The sequence below is a fragment of the Carassius auratus genome, unplaced genomic scaffold, assembly GCF_003368295.1.
Source record: "Carassius auratus strain Wakin unplaced genomic scaffold, ASM336829v1 scaf_tig00036640, whole genome shotgun sequence".
Lineage (NCBI taxonomy): Eukaryota > Metazoa > Chordata > Actinopteri > Cypriniformes > Cyprinidae > Carassius > Carassius auratus.
In genome coordinates, this window is record NW_020526323.1 from 149,304 (window position 1) to 156,898 (window position 7,595).

Below are 7,595 nucleotides of genomic sequence, written 5' to 3' on the forward strand. Positions count from 1 at the left end.
ATTAGGCCTAATATAGATCAAAGTGATCTTGATTACTGCAACAACATTTTGACATAATTATGTTTAGTCATTGAATCATGTAGGTTAATTCTGTTTTAGTATATTTGCAGTTGTTTAATGTAAAAATGATTTTGTGTTTTGAAGAGAAATGATGTTTCTCTTTTGGTTAACCTGTTTTTCAGATGCTGTTCTTTGGAGAGATGTGTCTTCTATAGGCCTGCAGACAAGATGAGCCACATAGCCAGATAGGCCTATCGTCCTCAATGACATTCAAATAACATGTTTTGTTACCTAGTGTGTTGCACTAGTTTGTTGCAGTTATTAAATTGTTTATATAGGCTACCTTTAGGAAAATTTACACCATGTCAATTTAATAGGCCTATTATTGTCAAGCACTGCATTCGCATTTTTCTTTCAATGAAGTTCCACTTAAATGTTTTACCTGCTGAGAAATGACTAAATATCTTGGATACTTTTATTTTTTTATATATCATTATCAGTCATAATAACCAGTGAACCAGTCATAATAACCTCTCTAAACCTTATTGAAACCTAATCAACCAAAGATCTTTTAAGTTCAACTAAACTGACTGGTAAAACACCATCATTAAAATCTTCCCAAAGTCCTACCATTATAAAGGATATTGAATAAATATCAACCTTGTAAATATATTGATGCATTTGCTGTCATCTCTTTGGCTAACGCAGGCTCGTAGTCATTTTCGGCAGGTCGTGCGATAGCGAATTGCTCACAGTACTGAAATGTGCGCTCAGAAAAAAAATAATTTGCTCAGTGCTGAAAAAAATTAGAGGGAACATTGCTTACAGGCTGCTCACGTGACATCTACGTCATCAAGTTCAGTTTGAGTCTGCGCAGTACGCCCGACCCCCAGGAAGTTAGTGCATCTAATTGACTTCACTTGTCTCCGTTGAATCCCTTGGGTTGCGCTGTGTCCATTTCTTTTACTGTCTAAGGAGGGAAACGGTAGTGCTAAAACGCTAACTCACTTCCCCGTTTTGGCCTACAAAGTGGCGTCATAACTTCTGCACTCTATAGAGCATCACAGTCCCGCCCACAGCTGGTGCCGGAAGTAAAAATTCAATAAAATTTTTGCATTGACAGTTGCAAAAGGGGTACAAGGGGTATAAGCCATAAAAACTCAACCATACATGGTAAACTTAAAACCAGCTACGACTGTACTAAGCGATAGTATATGCTCATATAAACGTGGGGCACTAAACTTGTTTTGAGATAAATGCCTTTTATTCACGATGTCTTGGCTAAATCCTTTATTACCCACAATCCTGAACAATCCCATAATCCCACAGTGATGCTTCTGATTGGTGGAACTCGTGTAACCGTCTGGTTAAACCCCGCGGACATGTCACATGTGCGGGAGTTTGAAATTAGCTCGCGGGCTCCCGTTTCCTCGCGTCCGATCAGTGTTGCCAGACGTACGATAACTATCGTATTTGTACGATGTATAATCAATAATTTATAATAATTTCAGAATGTTCTGAAAATTTTAATGATGGTAGTAGCAGTCATAGGGCTTCTTTATTCATACACGAAATCGGCTCATTACAGACACTCTTAATGCATTCGTGTGCACCTCAGGATGTGTTAAAAATGCAGAAGAGTGCCCTGCTTTAAAGCCAACGAGCACTAGTTGCGGTCCAAGACAGCAAGAACTTCTTCAACATCTGGCAACACGAAGGTTTCCGATGACAGCGGCTCAGATGTGGAGTTAACTGCACCACGCAGCAACAGCTAAATTCCTTCTTCACTGGACGGGACAAAGCAAGTGTTAAAAATCCTTTTAATATGATTTAATATGTGCCACGACGCAGACAGTCACTGAAAATAATGAGATAGTATTTTGTCTCACTGCTTCTGTCCAACAATACGCCTTTTTATCTATTGTGGTAATTTGCAGGTTGTGTCAAAATGTTGTGGGTTTAGAATAGATAACTCTTTTGACTTGTGTACGATACTTTTCTTCCAAATATGATAATTTTGAACTTCTGGTACGATACTTGGACATTCCCAATCTGGCAACACTGCGTCCGATTGAGTTTTCCTCTCACAGAAGGGATTTACCACACGCGCAAGCATCAGTTCTATGCTTGGTTATTATTGGCATTGATTTGCCGTCATACTCAAACGCTAAAATAGTTATATCACTTGGGTTACAAGTCGCTTGCTTACTTTTTAGTTGGTCTTCAACCTGAAGTCTGCAGGTATTATTTATACCGAGCAGTGGTGCCACGTATATATGTCCCGTGTCTAATTGGAGAGTGGTAGTGATTGGAGCTATTTACTGTATAAGTACTTTTTGAAAGGTCCCGCCCCAGTGACAGCATTCATCCGTTTGAAAGGTTTTATATAAGGTGAAGAGGGAAGTCAAGACACTCAAGAACAGAACAACTCAAGATACAGGAAGAGAAACACAATGAACGCATATGTGAAGACAAACACATTCTACATTTCAATCTGGATTTGGCTCATTTTAGGTGAGAGTACACTACATGTATTGCTGTGTTCATTTCTAATAGATCCTGTTTAGCATTTTACAGTGATGGATTTATGCTCAGCTGTTAATGTTGTTTTTAATTAGTTTTATGTGAAGGAAAAATTTGAAGTGACTTATGGTTGGACATAATGGTTTGTTTGTTTAGGTGCTGAAAGCTGCAGTGATAGGTCAAAACATGTATTAACTATTTATCCTGGAGGATCTGTCACCATCCCATGTCATTATGACAAGAAATACACACAGCAGAAGAAATCCTGGTACTCAGAGATTAATAACTCTAAAACATACACAAACACAACAGAGCAGAATCTGACAGTAATTGATCATCCTGATCAGAGTCTCTTTACTGTGACTATGAGAAACCTGCAGAACAAACACAATGGACTTTATTATTGTGTTGTGGAGACTGGAGCACAAGCATCGAATACAATATACGAGCCTTATCTGAAGATTCAGTCTAGTAAGACATTTTGTAATTGTTTTAATCTCATTCTAATGTTCAGTCCTCTTAATTTTAAACTATCTCTCTTATTCCTTGTGTATTTCATATTTTATAATCACCAGTAAATGTGTGTGTGTGTGTGTGTGTGTGTGTGTGTGTGTGTGTGTGTGTGTGTGTGTGTGTGTCTGTGTCCAGCTCCTGATGTATCTGTGGTGAGCAGCAGTGTCTCTGGACATGAAGGTGGTGATATCAGGGTTCAGTGTCTCTACAGTTCTGGATATCAGAATAAAGTCAAACAGTGGTGCAGATATAAAGATCAGAGATGTTACACAGTGGGGAGGACTGTCACATCCCAGAATTCATCAGTGCAGATCAGAGATGATGATGGGGGAAGATCCTTCACTGTGCTGATGACTGGACTGAGACGGACTGATTCTGGCTGGTACTGCTGCTCTGTAGGAGATGCAATGAATCCTGTTCACATCACTGTTCAGAGAGACAATGAAAATAAAAGTATGTGTAAGCAGTCATACATTGAAAAATCAGTCCATTAACATGAGAATTATCATGTTTATTTAAATTTAAAGTGTGCTCTTTTGCATTCTGGCTGGTATTTCTGCACTGTAGGTGATGCACTGAATCCTGTTCACATCACTGTAACGGAGGCAGAACCAGGTACACATTTTTTCAATAAATCATAAATGTTTTGATACTACATATGAAATAAAACACAACTAACCTTACTTTGTTGTTTTTACTTTGTCCACAGGCACTGTCAGTGACAAAGAGTTAGTATGTAATTATTATATATTGTATATTAGTATTTACTTTCTTTTTTAATCATCTTTGGTGAATTATTTTATATTTATCTCTGGTTTACAGTCATTTCCTTGTTGTTCTGGTGATATTCTTTCCTTTGTCTTTGCAGAAATCAAACAAGGATTCTCAAAAAACATAATAATGAAACAAAAGACATGAAGGAGACACAAAAGTACTACATTTCTATTGCTTAAAATAAAATAATTATAGTTTAACCTAATTCTAAATCCTTTAAGCTGAAATACATAAACAGAAGGGCTTTTCACACTTCAAATATTCAGTCAGTAAACCCTGGATGATCTGAATCGTGGGTTATCTGGTTTACCTTTCACACTGCTCATAATTTACTCATGATTAATTCTGTGTATTCATAAACTGACATTCTACAGGTACACTGTACATCACGGTGTCAAACTCCAGCCCTGCACAGTTTAGATTCAAGCCTAATTAAACTCACCTGATCCAGCTAATCAAGTCAATTAGACTTATTAAAAAACTACATGGTATATGTTGGAGCACATGTTTTCTGTTATCATTCAATTTCTTTTCTTCTTAAATGCTGAAACCACTGCTTATGCAAGTCTATATTATGCATCAGGTTAAAAAAGGAACGGTGCCAAACATGCTTCCAAATGTGATACTATTAATTCTCCTGTGGCTGAAAGCTAGGTTTAGCTTGTAACATGATAACCCACGGTTAACACAGTGTGAAAAGCCCTAGAGTTTAAATGAATAAATATTTTTATTACATTTATTTTTTTGAGGTCTTTGGATATAAAAGTTTACATTTGTTTCTTTATTTCCACAGTAATGGACTCCTGATTGTGTGGCTTCTTCCAGCTTTAGCAGCACTTCTGCTGTTCTTGATTCTGGTCGGTGTTTTCACCTGGAGATGGAGACGGAGACCCAGTCAGTTTGAGCTGCACTACACTTTTATTTTATTCCCTGCTATTCTGACAGCACAGATTCAATCTATATGCAGTTAATGACAGATATTATTGTTTCCTCTTTTAAATGAAGAACAAGATAAACCTCACATCAGAGGGAGAAACAGCAGCAGAACCACTGACATGGTGAGTCCTTTATAAGAAGCAAGATATGAAAAGATTGGGATGATAATATAGGGTTCAACATCTCTAAAGGAGCACCGAGGTAAAACACACATTTGACTTTAATTATAAATGCACTTTTTCTTAAGGTGTGTCTTTAACCCCTGTTATTTGCTTTATCACTTAATTTTTAGTATAAAAGACTCTGTCTGCTTTGATAACACAGCCTTTTCATTCTGATCAATCTAGAGACTGTTTAAGAGTCAAATGTGAGAAAAGAAAAGCATCTGTTGTTTTTGTCTAGCGTTCCTTATGTAGCTATTTTCACTGTTTACCAAGAAACGGATCGTTAAGAAATGAGTCATAACCCATATTTATTCTGTCCGTTTCAATTGTCAAATGGCAACTGATGAGATCATAAGAATGATCTATTAAAAGAACCAGCTCATCAGAGGCATTTTAATTTTACACAGGCCTGTTTCATAAATAACCCTTCATTTGTGCTGTGTGTGTCAGAAACCTGGTTTCTTGATGTTACTGTTTTTTTTGTGTGTGTGTGTGTGTGTGTGTGTGTGTGTGTGTGATTGTATGAAATGCAGACCTTCTCTAAACCTGAAGATCCTGTGATATACAGCACTATAAATGATGAAATCCCACATGTAAGTAGACCAGACATTTTAGTGTGACCCTATATTCTATTTTTCTTAGGCATGTCCTGGGGCCTGTTCTTGAAAAATGGCAAATCTTTTAATCGTGATAACTGATCTTTAGCTAATTTTGTTCTTAAAACTAATTTGCGGATTTGATTTAAATATTGTGTGCACATTGATGCAGGTTGAGATTACGTTGTGTTCTTGTGTTCTGTGAAAATGGCAAATATATCCATACTTGAAACCACATCAGTTTTACTGGTAGTCCATTGTATATATTTTGTCATTGTATGAATAATTTGTCACAGTTTAATTTGCTATCCTGTCTTACATAAATGAACTATATAAGACTTCAAAATAATTATAAAGTAGTACCCGTATTTTTTGAACTATAAGTCGCACCTGAGTATAGGTCGCATCAGTCCAAAAATACGTCATGACGAGGAAAAAAAAACATAAATCGCACTGGACTATAAGTCGCATTTATTTAGAACCAAGAACCAAGAGAAAACATTACCGTCTCCAGCCGCCAGAGGTTTTCTCTCGGTTCATGTCAAATTAATTTTGATAAATAAGTCCTGACTATAAGTCGCAGGACCAGCCAAACTATGAAAAAAAAGTGCGGAAAATACTGTAATTTTATCAACAAATCTTTCAATAAGTAAAACTGGCTGAGCTTATAATAATAGGCTATACACAACATTTTAATGTTATTTTCATTATATTTACATTATTATTTTCAATTATTGTCCATGGATCAGTAGGGTATTCTTGTAATAAAGTATTGGTGGCAGCCACTTCTATTATTTCATGTAAATGGGATTAGATCTCATATTTTTAAGTATTCAAAAGATGCGATAATCCACATGAAATAAGATGCTCCTGAGCAGGTTTAAGTTTATACAGACCTGTTGCTCTGACAGCAACTCCAGTGTGAGCTTCAAAGAAACAAAAAAATCCAAGATTACGCCAATTCATCCACAATCAAATCCAGCTAACTGAGTTAGAGATGTATGAAGAATGGACCCCTGGCTGGGATTGTTAAATTGCTAAAATGTCCAGGTTTTGGCATTTTCTTATTGATTTGCTTTCTACATTATTTGCTTTGCTTTGATGGCTCTATAGATCCTGCCTTCTTGCATTTCATGTTAATCATTGATGTACAATGCCTGCACGCTCTTGGTCAGAGTTATCTGTCATATGCCTGCCATCAGTAAAGTATGAAAAAAATAGAAAAAAAAACAAAGCCAAAAACCAGGAAGTGTCAGACATTTAGAATCCCAGCCAGGACAAGTCTGGAAAAAGAAAACACACATGGTTACACTGAATTATTTTTTTTAAATTACGATCCCTTTCTCTACAGGATCCCATTAATGAAATAATCTACTACAGCACTATTGATGATGTTCCTGGGAGTGAAGCGATGAAGTCTCCATCAGGTGAAGCAATATACAGCATAATATAACAGCACTGTGAGTCCACACTGACAGCAACAGTGAGAACAACATAAGAACAGACACAAAATCGGACTCTCATCACACACTTTATTTTTAATTTGATCATGGGATGTGAATTATATTTCCAAATAGGACCTGTATGAAACAGATTTGAGAATCAAGACTATTGAAATTTAAAACCAGACAGAATTGTATAATGAATGCACCGTCATAACTAGCCTACTCTGTCAAAAGTCAAAATGTATCCTGATAAAATGAGTGTTTTCTTAGCAATACAGTATGGTAATTCTACATTGTTTTTATAGTCTCGGTTTAATTTCTTCAATGTAAAAAATCAATTTTAGTTTACTATGTACAGTGTTACTTTCTGTTTCTGGCATTATTATAAACGCAAGCATATATAAATGAAATAAAGTATTGCAGTTTTATGTGTGAAAAATAATGTGATTCATTTCCCTTAATGACTGTCATTGATCTGATCTCATGGTCTGATGTGGTGAACAAGTGGAGCAGAAGTCAGTGTCTTGATTTGAACGTTCGAGTGTGCTTCTGTTCTTCTGTGTTTTTTATGGATGTGGTTCAAGAGTGATGATTCTTTTGTTATTGGCTGAGAATCTCCTCATGATCATTGGAAACTGTGCAGC

At 36.4% G+C, this 7,595-nt stretch overlaps 1 long non-coding RNA gene across 1 annotated transcript; it reads left to right on the forward strand.

Moving 5' to 3' along the window:
- Positions 1–2,332: 2,332 nt before the first annotated feature.
- LOC113082660 (uncharacterized) lies at positions 2,333–2,946 on the forward strand. The gene is made up of 2 exons (XR_003282812.1): positions 2,333–2,514; positions 2,680–2,946. It is a non-coding gene; the product is annotated as an uncharacterized LOC113082660 (long non-coding RNA).
- The last annotated feature ends 4,649 nt before the right edge of the window (positions 2,947–7,595 follow it).